We start from the raw sequence: 20,989 nt of genomic DNA on the forward strand, positions 1-20,989 counted from the left end.
AATTGCCAGAAACTTAAAACTCAAAATCCGATCCCCTACCTGAAGAGGTAGCAACATTTTCATTAGGCTGGTGGATCTCTGATAAGTGCCCTTACACATGAATGATGGTAGATTTATATACTCTTTTCCTCTGGTCTCTTTGAGTTGTGAGGTAATAAAGAAAGAAATGTTCAATGGCTTCAGACAACCAATGATCAACAACAAATCCAAAGAAAAAGAAACAAATTGAAACATTCAAAAGCTGAAGTACGGACACCTTTTCGATCTCTGTTGAAGTGAGGTCCACAATCACACGCTTGTAGGTACTGTTTATTACCCAATTACTACTTAGAATGAATTGTTGCTTTGGCGGCATTCAGGTTAAATATGGCTACTTTCTCAGCGGATGTTCAGTGTGGTTGACGGTTACATGTACGATGTAATGTATTTATCTGAATCAGCTTTGTTCTCATTAACATCTCCTGCCATTTTCTTACGTAAGTCACTCATCCATTGCAGCTACCTCTCTTGTTTTTAAAGCTATGGTTTGAAAATCTGACTGTAGATGTTTTCTTTTTTTATTTTTTTTTATTTAAAGCTTTATTGCTGTTTGTTACTTCCGAATGTAACAAAGAGTGTATTATTGTAAACAGAAATTTAGAGAAACATCTCAATACATATTCTTCAAAATCCAAGTTGTGAGTATATTCAAATTTTCATTCAATTTATATATGCAAATAAACACTGACATACACAGGCTGCAAGTATACAGCAAGTGAAACTGTTTAGATGGCAACCATTACAGCCCTCCAATATTGTTGAACAATCATTATTTAAGTATTGTATTTTTTTAACTCCTTTATTTATTTATTTTGTAAACTTGCTCATGGCTGTGCTTTTTTCTTTTTTGCTATTGATGCTGTTTATATTACCTATTTTACTGTTTCTTAGAGCTGCTGTAACACCCAATATTTGTTGAAGTTTACTCTAATAATGTTCACTTGCTGTCAGCAGGCATTAAGATGTGAGACGTATCTTAAATGTTCAAAGCCATCTGTCATGACCTTGAGCTCCTCCAGAGATCAAACTACTTGCTGTTCTTGAAGAACAGCAGACACAGCTTCCATGTCAAAACCCCTCATTCCAAGCCTCCATCACTGATTCATTTTTATGTGAAGCCAAAAGAGAAGTTCTCAGCAAATATCCAAGGCAAATATTCACTCCCTCAATTGTCCATATAGTGGGAAATAACATGACACATTTCTTACACTGAGGGCATGCTCATATTCATTAACTGTAAAACAACAGCTGCGATGGATGATTTCATGCCACCATGGAAAGGGAGACAGAGTGAGAGCTCCTTGCAGTGCTGAATTTTTTGAGTGCAGGAGTGCCATTTAAAGAGAGGGTGTCAAATAATATGCAGTAAGACACTTAAAAGGGGTCAAACGTACCATGGCTGCTTTCACTTTTATTGCCGTTGAGAGGGTGTCGCTTGGTGCAGGAGGAGGTGATATAAATTTCATTAGAAAGGAAAGAGAGGGGACCTTTTCCATCTTTTCCTTTCCAAAAGTCTTCACCCAAGACGAATAAATGAGGGGCCCGATATTTAAACATTTCCTCTCGCTATTTTAATACAGCACAGTGTCAGATCCTTAATTACACTCTGTTATATCATCTTGAAAGTTTTCAAGTAATAATGGCATCTAAACGGCTGTTTTAGGTGCCCCTGAATATTAGCTGTACATGTCAGAGCATTTGCAGCTTAAAAAGGTTGGCCATTTCTCTCTTTGCTCTTTTGTTGTCATCTAAAGAGCAGCAGTCATCTTTTTATAACTTCAGGCATCAAGACAAACAAACTTGTGAGTGAGATGTTCCTCACACTTTCCCAGATGGCCCATGTCTATCTTTAAGATTTGATTGAAGAGCCCTTTAAGCGACTAAGTAGCGCTTATTTTATGAAGCGATAGAACGGGCCAAGGCTGTGCGTATACTACATATGAAACATGAATGCATGACTGCACCCACTATAAGTAACTAGTAGGAGTGGAGTAATGCGGAACATCTGAGTCATTTATGCAACTCGGCAGGTAGCATGAGCATGACCTATCATTCATGCTCACAGGAAAAAGACTCCTTTTTAAGCTTTGCATCATTATCTTCTGATTATACGGACACAAAGTGGCCTGAATTAATCAAAGCTGCACATGTATATGTATGTACATATGACTCCCATACAGGCTGACCTTTGCTGAAACATAGCATCCTTCGCATGCCTGTTATTCCATTGTGTTAAAAAAAAAAAAACATGGCTGATGAGCCAATTAGAGACCCTTAAAGGGGAAATCATTTCCAGGGTGCTTTGGCATATCATGGCAACATGGAGGGTTTAAAGCACATTAAGAGGAAGTTTTACCCCATGGGAGAGAGAGAGAGAGAGAGAGAGAGAGCTAATGTTCAGGGTGATTCACAGGTATAAACAAGACCTCCTATCTGCTATAGAGGGCTGTATACATTGTAATGATACTGCCGTTCCTGAAGACAGCTCTTTTATTGTTTCTGCCACTGCGAATCCCAATTCAAAGCCCCCCCCCCCCCCACATACACACACACACACACACACACACACACACACACACACACACACACACACAGATGTGAAACTATTCAGTGACGCATTGACCTGATAAAGAATGTGTTATAGCTCCTTTGGGCCCAGCCATGGAGAAGGAATTGGACATTTTCTCCGGCTGTAATGGAAATTGACCCAAGCAGTTGGTTAAAAAGAGCGACAAGGGTGGATGTATTATATTTAAAAATAGCATGAAGGTGTGGACACATACAAAAAGCTAAATTAAGCAACCTCTGCATGTAATCTGTTCACGGTCACACACACTCTCTGAGTGTATGAGTGTTTTGGAGGTGTGTACTGGATCTGAGTGCAGACCGCCCTCCTATGTTTTGCACTTTAGAGGAATGGCAAGTTTCCTTATTAGAGCGGATGGACCACGCTGACCTAATCTGCTATTATGCTTTCAAAGACCAGTGTGCAGTAATTTCATCACTTTGGCCGAGTGAAGACAGTTAAGTCGGACAATCTCTCAATATCACACTAATCAATCACTTTTACAGTGCATTACTGCGAGAGGGAGCCTCGCCCCCGTGGAGTGCAGCCTGATATAAATAGCAGATTGCCTTCCTTCATGCCTCCTTTTTCTTTTCTTTTTTTTTCCAAATACCATCAGTATTCTCTGCATGCATACTCTGCCCTCACCCCCCTCATGAACACACATGCTCATTCAGGTCGAGCTCAGAGCGAACCACAGAAAGAAGCTTAAACTCTTGCAGAACCTTCTGCAGGCTAATAAAATTTTAGAGGATCAGCATTTGTTAAAAAGGCACAAAACTAAATTTAATGATAACTATGTGGCAGAAATCTGTTGGGTTAAGTAGGGAGGCTTTAATAGAAATGTTGCCCTTTGATAGAGAAAGAGCAGGAATCTCTTGTAAATGAGTTTGCATCACATCTTAGGGATCCATTAAAAAAAATGCCCTGAAGGTGCTCCACCCATTATGAACTGCCCTTTAATTACAACAGGCTGCTGCTCTTGTATAAAGAGTTGCACAGCAGATAATTGTGACATGCGTCATGTTGCAGCAGTGACATGGAGATGACGTGAAAGCTTTATGGTGTATCTATGGCAAATACAATATGTAAAGAAAAAATGTGCCTAAAGAGATGTACCATTTCCATCATTTTTCTTTTCTTTCGGGTGTGCCTGTGGTACTTAATAATGAGCAGTAACCTAGTTATTGATGATCTCCAACAATCCAACATTATTATAGTCCTGCATTCCGGTCCCGTTATGTGTGATATGTAATTATACCTTAAATTTTCGTACATGATGAGGCCCTTATTGCTGTACAATTAATTCAGCTCACAGCAGGCGTAAAATATTTAAACCAACGGCACTTTAAGAGATAATTCAGCCTGTTCCATCTCTCTTACGCATTATCTCATACAGTATAATACAGTGCAATGTTAGTGAGGCTTCTGCAATGAAGTCAATCAGCTTTGACAGGATTTGTCAAGTCAACCAGAATTCCTTTTCTCACACCACGTTCTGTGGCCTCTATTCAGACTCGCAGTCAATTCACTTGGGGATGAATATGCACAAAAACCCGACTGAAAACATGTTATCCTCTTCTTAGAGGCACATTATAATGAGGGATGGGGCTGTCCCTGGCTTTCTTCTGCAACTCTGAGAGGATTACCCATTGTTTTTCTTTTCTCCCTTCCTGGTGGGAAGATATTCATGTTTATTTTTCCAGATGCTGGATATCCAGTTTCCATTGATTTAAAGCCAAGAGAAGCCTTTAATGTCCTGCAGGAAAAGTAAAGCATGAGGTTCATTGTGCGGCATGTGGGTGGTCAAGTTATTATTTGTGCCTCTGCATTATATTATGATGGAGATTGAGAAGGATAAGAAAATAAAGGAGTATTTATTGCAGCCTGGATGAACGAATGAGAAGTGCAGCAATGACCCAACATCCCCCGTCCCTCCCTCCCTCCTTTGCAGCATCTTTGTGCAGGACCATGAGCCCCACCAAGCCCATCCCGGAGTATCACAAACACCTCACAGCGCCTCCTCTCTGAATTACGCTCAAACACTTTCTGCTCATTCTCATCCTCACCACACAAACATATAGAAACTCTGCTTTTTCTTGCTTTTTTTCCCTCACCTTCAAATTGCATCACATTGTTTCACTGCTGCACAGTCCATGAAAGGTGTCCGCCTTTTCCTTTTGATTACCTAAAGAAACGTGTCCATGCACTGGTCACTTGACTCTGGCTCCAGACATCATGGCGTGACAACATATATTCATTTACACCGGGCCCTTGTTACGCAGGTGGACGCCTGCATGCATGAGGAGTAGAAAGGAGTGGGACGCACACAGCTAAGAAGATTTCCTGACCGGAGAAATCCATCGCATTGCTTCTTGGAGACAGCGGACAGACCGAGTCATGTATGGAAACTAATTGGTCGCATGGGTACGAACACAATTAGAGAAGAAACGGAGACGAAAACAGGGAGTCAGTGCATGGGTGGGATTCCTTCATTGTGCTTTACACAGAGGGGAAGTTATAGCTATAGTGATGGCGAACAACTGCCAGGAAAACAGGCGTGTATCTGTGCCGTAGTGCTCAGAAAACTGGGGACAGAGTTTCATCGACCTTCGTGATTTTTTATTTTTTTTTGACGGACTTGCAGCCGGAATTTTGACGCCACAACCTTCCAACGTAGCATACCCACCGCGCTGGACTGCAGTTGTCTTTCCGTCCTGGCACCATTATCACTAGCACTGGGATTCACTACAAGCGTTATGAGGAATTAAATCGGCTGTTTTCTTGTGTTACAAACCCTTAACGCGGAGGGGGGGGAGTTGATGCGTCGCGCACTGACGCTTGAACCCCCTTTAGAACACAGCTCGGACGCTTCAAGCAAGCCTCCGGACTCTCCTGAGCTTTTTGGGTTTTTTTTGAGAGATAGAGGAAGGCTGGATTTCGTCTTCGCATTTTCTGCCTACACACCTCAATCGGATCGTACTGGGATTTAAGGTGGGGTTTTTATCGTATCCTGATGCAGGTAACTGGAAGATATCCCACTGTCTCTTGTTGATGACACTTCAATTCAGCGGCAGATTGTCGCTCATCACGTCTGTTGGATTTTTTTCTCCCCCCCTGCATGAGCCCTCACCAGCCCCGATGATACTGCTCCTTATTCAATACCAATTTGGAATAAATGAACTAAGTCTGAGATCCGGTGTGAATTTTAACCAGAGAGAGGAGCGCGTGGACGGCGGAAATGGTGTGCAATAGGATCAGGCTTTCGGCATCTGCTTTATTAGTCCCACTTTTGGTAAGTCACTTAGAAGACTTGGTGAGAAATGTACTGTGGACTTTGCCCTCCTGACGCATGTGTGGATGATATCTGTATGTGTCCAGATCTCTGATGTGTCGCATTGATTGTGAAAAAATAATAATTTTGAATGATAGGCTATCTATCTATCTATCTATCTATCTATCTATCTATCTATCTATCTATCTATCTATCTATCTATCTATCTATCTATCTATCTATCTATCTATCTATCTATCTATCTATCTATCTCTAATTTTCTGTCTCTAATAATGTGAAGATCTTTGCTCCACTTAAAAGGCAGCCATTCCCTGTAGTCTGCTGGATAATATGATATCTGTCTATCTCAGATGTGTTCAAGCTAGTTGAAATATATTCCCCTCCTCACGTGGTGGAGCAGTTATTGATAGTGTTAGTGCTGTTAGATGCAGTCTGATGTGCCCAGAAACAGCCCTGATGACTGCAGCGGTTCTGTGGCTCTTAACTGTGCAATGAAGATGCTTCACATATGACACATGGCTCGAATTCCCAGGGACCAGAGTGCATGTGGAAATGGCCCGGGCGTGTCTGCATCAGCACGACACAGACACCAAGACTCTTCATAAATTAGCAGCAGCACTGAAATCCTCCCATCAGGCCAGATTGCTCCGATTGCACAGTTAGAGAGAGAGTGGACATTTTTACTGTGGTGCCACAGGGAGCTTGAATTATGAAGGAAAGTGGTTAGTGTCCCTGTGAGTGGAGTTAAAAAGCATATATTGAGGTGATTATTTTGTTTTACGGTGAGCCGAGGCCTCAGTGATGTATGTGCACTCTGAGCGTGTTTGTGTGAATAAGAGGGCTGCACATCATCTTTTTTTTCTCCTTTTTTTTTAGACGATCAACTAAGCAGGTTTAGAGATGATAAAAGGGATAGAGAAGCACTGATGCAGCATGATAATGATCTCATGGGCACTGTGAGTGAACGCTGGCAATTATGTTTGTAGCTGGAATTTTTTTTTAGCCGCTCTCATCAGTTTCCTGTTAACTCAGTAAGCTTGGCCTCTTCTGATTCAACTCAGCATTTGTTGGAAGTTTGTTGCACTCTAATTTCGGCGTGCAGAGTTCATTGTCTGGTCTTTGGGAATATGTGTTCATCACTCAGAGGATTTTGGCAACAACAGATGGGTAGAAGTGAGGGTCCAGGATGCCTGTGTGAAGGTTGTAGTTTCTATTAGATTGAGGAGGGGTTAGATGTCAGTATGCTGAAATTAAAGTGGAGTGAACATCGCTCATATAGCTCCGCTTTATCCGCATAATACCTTCAGAAACATCCCTTGGGGAAGGTGTAGGCACCGGCTGGCTGTGTTGTCAGGGCATGCAGTGAGTGCTGCTGCAGCTTGCAGTGCTGTTGGAAAACAGAGTACCAGCTACATCTACAGTATACACCCTTCTTTACTCTGACTGAGCCTGAGGACCGTGTGTGTATGCGTTCTTCCATCGCTGGGAGAGACAGTACCACTTCCTTTGCAGCTGTCTGCTGAAATCACAGAGTGAAATGAAAAATGCAAGTTGTCACAAGGTCTTGGCATTGGTCCACACTCTGACAGATGCCTACTATGTCCACAAGCAATAAAAACATACTGTATACGTCACATATGAGGCTTTTATTCTCTAATAATAAAAGGCCGTGCAGCTGGGTCATGGGCTTAGCTCACTGTGGAAGATGAACCCTGTATCTTGACAGAATTGGTAAATCGAGACAATTAAATTATATTTGATTAAGAATATTAAATATTTCAACTTGAACAAAGAGGTTGATGAGGTTTTACCTTAGGAGAGTTGACACGCTTGAAATTGATTGGAATTGAAATTTGAATTAGCTGCAGTTGTAATGTACAGCATTTCGATGCCTTTTTGTGTTACATGTGTTAGTTAACGGGCCTTTGGCTTGTCAGTGTGTTGCTGGATGCTACAGCAGAAGCTCAGAGCACTCACTGTCATGTGTTAGCCTAATGAAATCAGGCAGGATGGTCATTATCATTATCATGCATTATTGCCAACACTTCCGTGTTCAGCAATGCGACTGCAGGCAGGAAGCCGACTGCAGAGCAAATTCATATCTCAGCAGGTTGTGCATGAAAATAAAGTGACAATGGCACATGTGCAGAGGGTCTGCTTTCTAGGTTGCCATTTCCAGACCGTGGGGTGAGATTAATGGGCTCTCTCTTCTTTGACTTTCTGTTGCATTGTGTTACAGCAGCTGCTCGCAGTGCCGGTGTCATGTGTTAGCATTATGAAATCGGGACCAGAGAAGGGTTATCAGCCACTGCAGGAATAACAGAATAATAGCATGCACCAGCTATTGATCTGTATTTGGGAGCATAAAAGACTTCATAAAAAATTGTATGAACCTTTTTTTGTTCTCTTTTCAAGGCATATTAAAATAGCTATTTACTGTGACTCATGCTTGCACACTGACATTTGCAGAATTTACACGTTTGCATCAAAGATTACTTTTATTTTAAGCAACAGAGAGCTTTGATTCAAAGGCTCAAAACGGCATGCATGATTTTCAGTCATTTATGCTCACAATTATGTCCAGAACTCCAGCAGCACACTGTAATGAATGCTGGTTCGTTTTTAGAGTTATCCCATCATTGAGGTCATTATGATGCAAACAGTGACAGACTTATAAAAAGCTCTGTCTGTGCATTAACTTGGTAATTCCTTGAATCCTGGACTTAACATGCAGAATGGAACGGGTAAGGAAAGGAAGAAAATGTGTTCTAATTAAGTTGTTATCAGTCCACAGAATGAGCAATGTTCCTCCCAAGGCAAGTCAAGTTATGTTGCACTCAAGATGCGTGGAAAAAAAACAGAGGAATAGTTGTAATTATAAGTTGCCCAAAAGATCAAAGGAGTAGCCACCAATGCACTAAAGCAATTTAACTTGCGCTACTCTCAGAATCTATTCTTTAAGGTTAGCTAGTAATAAAGTGACAGGAAAAAAGCAAAGGTGCACTCTGAGCACTGAACACTGGAGGTAAATAACACACAGGCCTCAGGAGGCACAAAACACTTTCTAACTTTGCTGCATTATGAATTTCAATGGGAGCAAAAAGGTACCAGCACTAAAATACTACACTAAAAGGTTACTGCAGTGATATTTTACAAGTCGTAAACAGAGCTATTGATCACTTATGAGATGCCTTTAATACAATGTGCACAGATTCACTCTTTTCTTCTTACTCATCAGCAAGGAAGGAGGTTTGTTTTTTTTTCCCACAATGTTTGAGGTCCCAACAATCATTTGTGTGTGGAAAGTAGGGTATGGTATCGCCTCAAAGCATGAAGAGTTTGAATGCATTAATGAGCTCAGACTGTTTGCATGCATGTGAAAAAAAATGAAACCTGCACATTGAGTGTGTTGTAGATTACATTTTGCAAATTTCAAGGTAAATGTGAATTTAAGGGCTGTGTCAGACTCGTGACCAGTCCGAAGTCTTCCTTGCCTCCAGCCTGTTGCATCCTGGGAAAGACTGCCACCCTTAATTATGTTCATTTTCAACTCAGTACGAACTGTTTAAATGGATGAATGAACTACATTATTTGGTGTTAAGAGACTCGCACTACCACTTATGTCACAACAAATGTGTGTCGATGAATCGTGCTGGCACATGCTCGTTTCGAAGGGCTCAGTAGATTGAGATGAAATGAACTGTTCTGAACAGCGTTAGAACCAACGCAGCAGCATGCTCTCCAAACCCGAAAACACAAACATTAAAGGGCAGAAACCCATTCGTATTCCGACTCGGTAACCTTTGGAAGTACTGATTGCTTCATGGCTCCTTTTATCTTTGGGGCTTTCTGCCCCTCACACATCTGAGCCTTACACCTGAGTAAGAGAAAGTGTCATTTATTGTCACAGAGCATGAACATGTGCCTGCAGTGTGCCTGTTAGCTACAGCTAAGTTGCTGTTGTTTGGCTCCCACTGTGACTGATAAAACAGGTGAACACGAGGAGCTCTGGTGCTTTCAGACTGACCCTGCTCGCTGCCTCATGATGAGAGGCTCATGTAAAATGGAGCAACGCAGTGTGAGCAGAATGTACAATGGGAACTCGACGTATTGAAGAGTCCCTTTTCAGAGACTGGCTGTTCTCATACAGATCCATAGAAGGTTAGACGGCTAATTCTTTCAGGAGCACGGTGCAGGATGTGGTACGATATTGGACACCCAGCTGACGGTAAAGCAGGCGTCATAATCCAAACATTCAATGTTTGTGGCGCAGCTAAAGTCCCGGCGAGACTGGGTATGAACAGGTCACCTGCTGTAGAGTATTTAATCTGCATTTGCGTGTCACAGTACTGCATGTATTTATTCCACTAGATCTCGTGCTTGGTACCAGTCAGTTGCCCTTTCTTTGTGTTGACACTGGTAAGAAAATCGTTGGTGGCGTCTGTCTCCTTGAAGAGCGCCTGTTGTGCAGTCCCCCCGCCACACCGACAGCCTCAAACTGTTGCCCCTGACACTAAATGTCAGTACGTTCATACAGTCATTTAAATAAAGTGATATGATACCATTATGTAAACAAGAAACAACGGCTGAGCATGGCATTAAAGTCAACTTGCAGTGATGTCTTAAACTGCAGCTTATGGTCGTCTTCTCTCATTTACCTGAAGGTGACATTGATCTCGATAATGCTTTCAGAAGCTGTATCTGGTCACATTGATCAATATCTTCTGCCAGAACAGCATTTCCTTTGGCTCTCCTAAGAAAGCCAATTAAGAGAGCTACAAGCTTTCATAGAGAATTTCAAAAGCACACAAACACTATCTTCCCCACTGTGCAGTTAAATAATGCATGGGAACGATATATTATTGTGCAGCTCTCACTACCGCAGGTCCTGCTCATCCTTTTAAGGCTCTCCTCTTTGAACTAAGAAGCTCCGGACAAAATGCAGTGCATTTAATCCACTCCACGTTCGTCACTGAGGCATTAGGGAAAAAGATAGTGCCCCCATGAATTACTCCTGCTGAACATGCCACCGTGATGAGAGATCATTTTGTCCTTGCATATTGATTTGTTTGTCAGAAAGTCGTACGGCGGGCCCTTCATCAGCTTGAGATGTCTAACTCTGCAGCCTATTAGAGGCTGGAAGACCGCTGAAGCATTAGCTATTCCAGTGAAGGGAACGCTTAAGAGCATCAACCTTCACATTGTGTTTTCTCTGTTTGGTTGAACGTCTGGCTTTAATAGAGACGCATGCATAATCTAGCACTCGAGTGCAATAACAAAAACTGAGGATGATATTTTGTAGCTGACCATATTTCTATCTGGTTATCTTCTCATAGTAACTATGTTCCAGGAAAGTTTTGGGATCTGAAAACAGTTTTGGTAACTGCTGTTTAATGTGGAATTGCCTTAACCCTGCATTCTTTTTAAATGTTCAGCAGGGAGAAAACTCCACTGGTTACAGAAAATAGTCTGATGCTATGTGAGCAGAGGTGAAAATAATGCTACTTGTTGTTTGTTGTATCACCTCAGTTAACATTCTCCCCGTTTCCACCAAGCAGCCCAGTTCAACCCAACTCTTGACGGCGTGGTACCAAATGGTACCCAAATAAGGGATCCATACTATCCTATTTTTTGCTACCCTTCTGTTGGGGTACCTGATCCGGCCCTAAAGGGTCCCTTTTATTTACTGTGTCCTGTTATTGTTCTTCATTGATCATAATTAACAGCTGCCTGTGAACTAAGATAGACCCAATAATGTGGATCCACTGTCTCTCCAAAAATGGGCACATCCTGTCACAAAAAAAAAGTTATCTATCTAAATCTATCTATAGTATTTTGCATCCACATTGTCTCTTTTACCTACACTTTGTACAATGCTGGCACAAGAAAATCTGGATGTTATTGGACCTGTATTGTTTACATTGTGTTTGTAGAACTAGCAGTTCTATAATTTAACTCAAGAAATAACCTTCAGGTCGTCAATCTTAAAGTAGTTCATTATGAACCCTGTCCATCCTTGATGAGTCACAAGAAGCTGGAGCAGAGCCCTGCAGACAAAATCTTCATAATGTAATACTTTTCAAAAGAACCATTGAATTCTGAGGCGATGATTTCTGCCTGTCAGAACTAAAAAAAAAACAATAGTTAAAAAATTCAACTGGCCCTGATTAAACTTTCCCCTATAATCTTAAAGCCTGTGAGGAGATATTCATTGCTGCCTCATAGCTGCATTCATATTATTCTCACTACTTGATCATCACAAACATGCACAGCTTCAGGGACCTGAAAGAAAACAGCAGTTGCAGAAAATCCAACGCACTTGGCCCCAATCCATAAAAATAAGTTCCCAGTTTGGATGCCTGCTCTGGTGCATGTGTTTATTTGATATTTATCTAATGTGCACACAAGATTCAACAACTGATAATTCACTGCCATGGGCTTTTTCTCAAACACTAACAACCTAGCAGGTTTATCTTAAGTTGTGTCGTGCTCTGTAAGTGTTAAGCTGCAAATTATTGCTGTTTGAATTTTTGACACCTTTTCAAAGATTTCAAACTGAAACTCTGAGCTGCACACTCCTCAAAATAGATCTGAGGTGCAGGCAGCTGAGAAGAAGAAATGGAGCATTGCTAGATGTTGATCAACCTCTTTTAAATGTTGTAATTGCAGATAATATGCATTCGTTATAGCTAATGTTTGACCTTATGCTTGATTTTCCTGTCAATGTAAATCTGAAATTTAGGCCTGGCGCAAGCACTTGTAGCACTCATGGCAAAAAAACAAATTAACCAGCCCTCTGATGCAACACAGCTTACAAAAAAAATGTTGCAGTTCCACATACAAATAATTCCTTTTAATAATTATATAGTAGGCCTATGGACAACATGAAGAGATACTTAGAAATGCAAATGGTTACTTTGCAATTTCCCTCATGCAAAGCTGGTCCACTTTTCGCTGCCTTTACCACAGTGCCGCTCAAGGCCATTGCCTTGTTCAACTGTATGGATGTGACAGCTTTGGACAAAAAATAGTTTGGTACAAGATGCCCTACTGATAACCTTGTTAAACGATGACTTTGTGCAGTGTGGTCTGTTTATTTGCCTCCCCTATTCTTAAGTAAGCAGTAACACATCGATCAGCACATTATCACACATACATGAGCAGAAGGACACTCAAGCAGGGTGAACTTCTTGCTGACGCAGAGCTCGAATCCTGGCTCAGAAAATCTATCCCTCAGATCAACATCTATCTGGTGTCTGTATCCGCGTCTCCAAATTGTTCATCGATGTTTGACGATTAATTACGGGAGCTGTTGCCCGGTAGTGAGTTAATTTCAGTAATACTTCATATTGGGGATTTTTATGGCCTTGTTTCTTTTGATTGATTTTTTTTCCCTTGGACTGTGCCCAGTAGACTCCCATGTGTCCATGCACGGACTAGCTGTTTAGTAGCTCGTATAAAATCCTGCAGAACATCAAATTTTCATGTTTTTCATGCAGCCATTGGCTGACCATGCTGAGTGCTGCATAGATTAGCATAATATAGTTCACATAATGAAGCTATAGCTTCTTCTCAGAGTGAGCCAGCGCTCGTCCTCTGTCTCTTCTCATGTAAAGTCAATCTATCTGCAGAATACCTCACATCAAGTCAGCATCTTACCCACCAGAGGGGCTGATCCCCCAAAAAACTGCTTTTGTATGTCACAACACTTAATGCTTAATGCAGGTATGACAATTTTATACAAATCCTGATTCTTTTATTGTATAACAGGAAAATATCTAATGTCTATGTCATTGGACTTCAACCATAACTTAGCTTTGGTCAGCCAATCAGCAATAGTATTCCCAGAGAGAGCAGCAAATATCCTTTGAAAAAAGATTTTGCTCATTTTTGCTTTTTGTATTATATCATGGAAGAATAGCTAAAACGGCAGCACCTATCATTTTAGAACCATTGAATAGTGTACAGTAGGCCATCTTAATAGTTTTGTCATCTGATTTTGGCTAAGTTGAGACATTTAGTATTTTTATTGTGTCCAGTTATGTGCTTAATGCTCTGAAATGTGTGTTGTCCTTGTTTTCTTTACTCTTCAACTCACTTTTGGTATGTCCACATCTATCAGGGGCTATTTAATGTTTCAATATTTACAAAGCTTGCCAGAGATGCCATAAGCCAAGGAGAAACTGGAGAAAAGAACGTCCATAAAAATTTCAACACATTTGCTTTGTTATTGTATACAATGCTACAATGGGCTGTGATTAAAACTAAGTCATAACACCTCTTTCCAGATAATTTGCGATTAACATAACAACAGCTTCACCATATACAAAAAACACAGACAAACTGCCCCTAAAAATGATTCCTTTCAAACATTTCTGATGATCTCTCCGTACTTTGGAAGAGATGTAAAAAAAAAAAAAAGTTTATTTCTTTTGGAATAGAGCCTCATGTCAAGTAGCTGAAATGCACGCTCTGCTTTGTGCAGCTGCTGCCAAGTCATAGTGCAGCTTCAGGCAAATATAGCCTATAATAAACAATAATAGCACAATATCTCGTACCTTATTGTGCTTACTGCCAGTGGAATACCTGTTTGCCAAGGGATAGCATGCAACAGAAAACCTACTTCACAACTGAGTGCAAACAAATGGCTTTTCTGAAAATGTGGGCATTTTTGTTGTGCACTGTTGTTCAACAACAAAAAAAGCACTATCCAATATTTAAATAAGTAAAGTCATACTGCCCATTGTGTCCTGCATAAATACTTAAAGAAAAATAGTGTAAGCTTGTCAGTCCAACACACCAGTTTGTCCTTCTGTCACTGCTTGTTTGCCTCTATCCACATCTCCCTTTGTCTCTTTCCCTATCCTGCTTCCTCAGACAACCCTGCCGTGGCAGACGGCAAGGTTTCTCTGTTCAGAGGAACTCTTTCCTTGTCATTATTGCCAAGTGTTTCCTCATGGCTGAATATTGTTGAGTGTCTTTGAATAATGTAACAAAGAGAACCGTCTACAATTTTTGGAAAGTTTCTTGTCTATAAGAATTAAAAAATAGTTGATTGCATCACTGATTTATGGATTCATTTTACTGAGTGTAGGCTACTGAATGGTGACCTGTTTGCAGTGATATTAAAGTCTTTGCCAACATCTTCAGTTGATCTCATACTGTCTTAATTATGAAAACTGATCAATTGGTACAAATTAGTGATGTGTCGGTCGCGAACGTAACGGCTCTAAGACTCAGCTCTTTGAAGTGAACGACAGGAGCCGGCTCGTCATTGGAAGCCAGATGGAAGCCGATTAGTTTTTTTTGTCTTTTTTCTGTTAAAGCCGGATATCATTGGTGAAGATGTGCGGTTGCGTCTGTGTCCTCACTGAGCAGGGGAAGGGGAGGGGTTATACACAACAGCAGACGAACAGGAGACAGAGATAGAGGTTGACACCTCTGTTACCCCTGCATATTTATACAAAAAATCTGAAGAGCCACTTGGGACCCGAAAGAGCCGGCTCTTTTTGGTGAGCCGAGCCAAAAGAGCCGGTTGTTCCAGTCTGTCAACTGCCTTAAATGTAAGTGCATATTTGAAGGTTTTTTTTTTTTTTTTTTTGAAGGAACAAGGATTTTTCACATCTAAACATTCAAAAGCACTGGCCTTTGCAAAGGTAATATTCACCCCAGCTATCTTAACATTAGAAATCTGTCTCTAGAGTCCAATTATCCCACAGCGCTGTATTTTTTTTACACGATTTTTAAAATTGCTTGCTTATATAAGACAGATCAGTCGAAGGGTGATTGGTTCCACCTGCCGTGTTCTCATCAGATCTTTTGTGATGGGGGGGTGGGGGGAATCGTTTGTTAGAGGCTAGACTAAGTGGCAGGTGGGCGAACTTGACTTGCATGAGATATGAACTGGCAAAAAGAAAAAAGCTTTACCAAGTCAAGACTCTGCAGTAGAAAGATAAAACAGTAGTGGCATAAGAGTCTCAGCCCTGAGCGTATCTGTCTGTCAAGATGCATTGAGACATGCCAACCAAACTCATGTCAGGGAGCTGCAGAGCCTGGCAGAAGGTCAGACGTATATCATGTTCAGGTGAACAGTGCTGAGACATGAAACAATATGAGAGCTTTATGGGTTGGTATCAACATCAATAAACAACATAGCTAGCAAACAAACCAGCTGGGCGATGCGGAGTAATCTTGTTAAGGAGTGATTATCTTCCAACAGGGAATAGCTGCATGCTTTTGGCCTTTCTGAGCCATCCATGCTTCCAGTTATTGATGATGCACTTTGAGGAGCTTCAGCAACATTAGATCATTAGATCAGTCTGACAAACTACTTTCTCCTGTGGTCGTTGTGATCATCCGGGTGTCTATTGACTAAAAAGCTCTCATTTACGGTGGCCGGGATTAGTGAGAAGGACATTCATAAAGCGTGTCAGTATGCATCTGGATGTTTGGATGGATAAATGGATGGATGGATGATTGAAGAGCCCCAGGCCAAACCTTAAGAGATCCACGTATCATTAAACCCAGCAGAGGTGGAAAATATGTTTACTGATTTACTGTAACAGGTATCAGGCTTCGACCTCGAGCTTCTCATCCTGCATGAATGTGTACATGAACTTAACCACACTGCAGAGGTAAATGTTGAACACTTGGCTGCACTACATTTGTCTCATGGCTTTACTACTTGCCTTTTAAATTTGACAATATTAAATCAACACTCCTGAGAGTCCAAAGGTTCCATAGTGAGTGGTTTAACTTTTGATGCCTCAGTGCATTTAACTGCTTTATTTAACTTGTACTCTGTTGCTAGATAAATTAATAGAGGGAGGTTTCCTTACGGTGGAATGTTTTCACATTCTTCCGAGGGGCTTAAACTACCAAGATCTACTGCCATCATTGGGCTCTTTTTGATTTTCGTTAGTTGTTTTGTTTGAAGAAGGAAGTATCAGCAGGACAAAGGAGTTGATGTTTTCCATACCTTGTGCCAGATTGGCAGTGACCACTTTAATTCTGGCAAACAGGTTGAATGGGTCACAAGTGTACCTGTAGGTGTTTAGGGTTTTTAAACACTAGAAACCCTCCAGAGAGGTGGCCAGCTACCAGGTTGATGAGACCCAAGCTTGTGTCCCATGCCCATACCTGCTGATGAGAATTGCTTCAGGGGTGGGGTTAGGTTGGATTATGCTGTTGTTTTATGAGCCCAAGCAATGATATGTTTTACTACTGGCTACTTTACTTCAAAACCTGTCCTTTGATTCCCAGGTTCCTCTGCGACCTGATGGTAGATGAAAGCCTCTGCGTCCCATTTCAAGAGAAAATATAAAAGACAATGTTGCCCACATTTTCTTGTAGCCTTTAGTGACCCTTAATACATTTTTTTTGTCCTTTTTAAGTTTAAACTTTCTAAGATGGCAGACGCATTCAGATCCAAACTAAACCAGCAGTAAAGCAGATTCTCCACATTGAGTAGCTAAAACCAGAGAACACTTTGACAGAAAAGTCCCGAATTCACCATATGTAACAACAATAACTATTAAATAAAGATATTTGGTTGACACGTCATTATTTGCTGTTTTAAGGTGTCCACAACGGCATTGTAATTTTTGACATGTGTTTTACTAAGAGCTGCAGCATGTGTGGTCTTTAACTTTTAGTTGTTCCCAAGTCTGAAAATGAAAATGTTTTAAGTGATAATAAATACATGGTAAAAAAGATACGCTGTAACTCTGATGTTTAAGAAGCAGCTGATAAATCATAGTTTTTATCCTTACAAATGACTCGAATTATTTAACATTTATCAAACTAGTTGCAGCTTGTTTCAGTTGAATTACTTTCTGATTAAACCAATAAATTGTCTTGGCTCTGTTTCAATGAGTGATCACAAAATACAAAGAAATAAAACAAATCCTCACTATTATCTGCAACAAGGGAATGTTTGACACATTGATTAGAATAAATTACTGAAAAAATAAGCTTTTAATCTCTAAATTTCAATATAAACTCTATTAGAAATGCAACATTTCCATATAACTGATGGGTCCAGTTTTTTACTCATCACAAAATTAGTGAGAACAGAATCATTTGAAGAAAGTGTTACTTCAGAGATTAAAGAACTGCCTTCAGATCTTTAAGGAAGTTTTATTCATATACACAAATATCACTAAAACTGTCCAAGATCACACTGCAGAGAAGATTTAAGGTTTATTTAAGGAGCATTTAGCTGTCAGTGTCTCAAAATAATAATCCCCCTAACCAAAGGAAACTTAGATTTGTCAGGATTTTCATGCTTGAGCTCAGCATAGAGGTAAAACTTGAATCTGAACAGTTATTGACTCGTGGCATTAGCTAACTCTCTCTTGGGCAAAAATGAAACTTGAAATTACTTTATTTGTAATTGATATTAAGATGACTCACTGATCTGCATCACATGCATTTATCAAACTTAAGCCCTGTTTCCACCAAGTGGTCTTGTTTAGTTCAGTACAGTTTGATACAGTTTTTTTTTTTTTTTTTTTTTACGGTAATCCCAGACCTTGCCTGCATTTCCACAGCCAACTGTACCCTTACTTGGTAAACGGAGTCTAAGTCAGATGATGGCCGTGTCAGCTATGTTGTTGCCTGACTTTGCAGGAACAAACAATGGAGGACATTCAGCAGAGGTCTGCACCTCCAAGGTCGCCTATGGGGCGGTGCTAAGCGTTGACTTTAATCAAACTAAAAATGAAAACAGCCTTGAAATTACACTCTTGAAATCCACATGATATTTAAATATAGCAAGATGCGTTTGTTCTTTGTTGCCGCTATGACATCTAGCTCCACCTTATAGATCTGTACAAAGAAGACAACCAAAAAAGTAGTACGGATCGGTTAATTTGGTACCATTCCCAACTGTTGACAATGGAAATGCCAATAAATGGATGCCGACTCAAACTGAACCAGACTGCTTGGTGGACACAGGGCTTTGAACACTCTGAACACTTTAACATTCTGAGATATCAATAAAAGTAATGCATTGAAAAAAAATATGAACATATGAAAAAATTAATGTATAAAAAGAATAAATAAATACGAATGAATTTGCTATGTTTTGGTGGCAGTGGTGATGTACTCTTAAAGTCAAAATATAACTACAGTCACTTTGAAACATTTACCACACATGACAAAACCTATGGACAAAATGAGCACAACACTGCATGCAGAACCATAATCGTTTAATCTTGATTATCTTGGAAACTCGATGCGTTTCCCAAACATTTCACTCGTCTGATTAATCTCATAAATGCTTTATGGTATCGGTAAACCCTTTGATAAAATTAAAACGATTGTCCTTTCCTCCCATCTCATCCAGATATTTTTTGGGATGATTGGGTGCTGCTTCGTGAGCGTGTCTCAGAGGAAATAAAGCTTCAGCTCAGGATAAAAAGCAGATAACGTCTCAGAATTCCTGTAACTCAAAGAGCACTTGGCATTAGCTCAGTAATAGCAGATGGATACGGCTTTGATCCGTGGTTAGGGAGAAGAAGTCGATTGAGGTACTTTGATAAGACATTCAACAGTTAAGCACTTTCTGTAGACCTGACTGTATTTAGATTACAAAGGCACTGAATAATGCTATTATTTTAACTGCTGATTGAAAATGAATTACATGTGTTTTTTCCTGCTTAATAATTGCCACTCTGACTGAAAAAGCTACATGTACTATCATTAACAATGAGAGAGTAAAGAACATTATAATACAGGACAATACAGCGACTAAGGTTCACCATTTACTACAAAATTGATTTGGTTTGCTTTTTGCATCTGCTTTAAATTGTTATAGTTTCTGGCTAAAGAGCAGGTGTAGCTTCAAGAAGACAACCAAAGGATTAAGTGCTGACTAATAAGTCATATTTTATCCCTATCTTATGCTAGCTGTGGGCTACCCTTTGATTGGTTTTAATCTGAGTCTAGCCCATGAATTTGAACTGGTTTCCAAGGGCTTCACTTGAATCATGACGGTTATACTGTATTAGCTTGCATGATTAGCTGAAAACCTTGTGGTAAGAATGAAGAGTGCTTATGCCAGTTGGAATTGTTTCTGATATTTGCCCCCAGTGGACAAATACATTTCTTTGAATTCAATTTAAGTTTTTGCACCACATGTTTTATCATGATTGCAGTTTGGATTGATTATGTCATAAATGCTGTATTTTCTTGTGTTGTGCAGGCATGTAATGATTTGTTAAGTATAAAGATAAGGATTTAACAACAACCCAGTGTTGCTTTTGTAGGCCCCCAAGGAACAGCTTTTTATAATTTTATAAATTTAGTTTCCTGTTTAACACAGATTGAGCTCATACATAGCCTATCAGTATGATTAAAAGGATAAGGAAAAATACTGTGGTTCTGTGAGGTACCAAACTTGTTCAATCCTCTGTGATACACAGAGCAAAAGTGGTTAGATTTTTTAAGGGTCAGTCATAGTGTTTATTTTAAATAACAATAAATTCAAGTGACTCAAACCTCATTTTGTATACCACAACAAATGTGTTCACCATTGCAGGCTCTGTCTCCTTAGTTATAATTGTCTCTAAATTGTGACACGTCTGTAATTTTTTTTGATGAGAAAGCGACACACTTGGCATCGAGCTGTCAGCTGAGCAGCTTTAGGGAAGAGGCTTCATCATGTTAGACAGTCAAATCTGTTGTGCCTTTTTTAACACTCTTCAATGATGTCTCCTGTGATCTTCACTCATAGCCGGGAGAAAATTCAATTTTGAATGATACATTAAAGAAATCATTTGGATTAATATGCTAATGTTTTCTGGTGTCTGCTAAAGCCTTGTGAAATGCATGGAGAACAAATCCCTGACAACATTTAGGGAAATGAAATACAGACACTTGGCCTCAAAATGTTTCTATTTTTTTTTATTTTTACAATGCTGTGGTATTGAAATAATGTTGAATGATGTGGCTTTGTGTAGATTTCCTCCCTAAGACCCTCTGATCACTTTGGAGTTTGTTGACAATGGGATTAGGTGAATTTCACTTATGTGGCTTTGTGGCTCAAGCTCTTTGGTTCTCTTCCCTTTGAAGCCTTGTAGATGAGA

At 40.2% G+C, this 20,989-nt stretch overlaps 1 protein-coding gene across 1 annotated transcript in view; it reads left to right on the forward strand.

Annotated features, from left to right (window-relative positions):
- The first annotated feature begins 4,620 nt into the window (after nucleotides 1-4,620).
- LOC306830409 (leucine-rich repeat and fibronectin type III domain-containing protein 1-like) overlaps nucleotides 4,621-20,989 on the forward strand; it is a 107,472-nt gene continuing 91,103 nt past the window's right edge. Inside the window, 1 exon segment of the mRNA XM_079353881.1 lies at nucleotides 4,621-5,900. The gene's annotated coding sequence lies outside the window, so the exon portion shown is untranslated.

Source organism: Symphodus melops, assembly GCF_947650265.1.
Source record: "Symphodus melops genome assembly, chromosome: 10".
In the NCBI taxonomy this organism is placed as follows: Eukaryota; Metazoa; Chordata; class Actinopteri; order Labriformes; family Labridae; genus Symphodus; species Symphodus melops.